Here is a 635-nt window from a genome sequence, read left to right as displayed (position 1 = left end):
CGCATGGGTAAGTGGGGGTGGTGAGATGGGGAGGGGCCGGGGGTGGGGGGGGCAGTTTGGTGAGAGAGGTTTTTGGGGGGGGGGGGAAGGGGGAGGGGGGGGTTTGGTGTAGCGCGGTGGGGGTGGAGCGGGTGGGGAGGGGGATGGGCAGTGGCCAGCTCCCGGAGGCCTCCCGGTGCTCTCCGTGTGCCACTCTGCCCCCCCCCCTCCCCCCCCCCGGGCTGCCAGGCGGGCCCCAACAACACCTGATACCGACCAGACGAAGCCAGGCCTCTCGTCTGGGCAGGGGGCGGAGCCTCCCCAGCCACGCCGGCCCGCCTTCTCTTGGGGGCGGGACCAGTGGGCGGTGCCCTTGCATGGCACCAGCAGGATATCAGGGGAGAACCGGTGGCTTTCTGGGCTCCGGCATGAGATGTCGCCCGCTCGTCTCCCCCCAGCCGTGCCCTGCGCCCGGCTGGCGAGCGGGTTCCGAGTGCCACGTCTGACAGACAGGCAGACGCGACCCACTCTGGGAGGGCACCTGCGGCTCGGGACCCTTCGCTCCCGATGCTCAGGCAAGGAGGCTCCTCCCTCCATCGATGGGTCCTGTTCGAGCGTTGTCCACCCGGCAGGCCCTCTCTCCGTGCCGCGAGAGA

Source organism: Paramormyrops kingsleyae, chromosome 25 (assembly GCF_048594095.1).
Source record: "Paramormyrops kingsleyae isolate MSU_618 chromosome 25, PKINGS_0.4, whole genome shotgun sequence".
Lineage (NCBI taxonomy): Eukaryota > Metazoa > Chordata > Actinopteri > Osteoglossiformes > Mormyridae > Paramormyrops > Paramormyrops kingsleyae.
The sequence above is the reverse complement of the archived record's forward strand: the minus strand, read 5'-3'. Positions refer to the sequence as shown.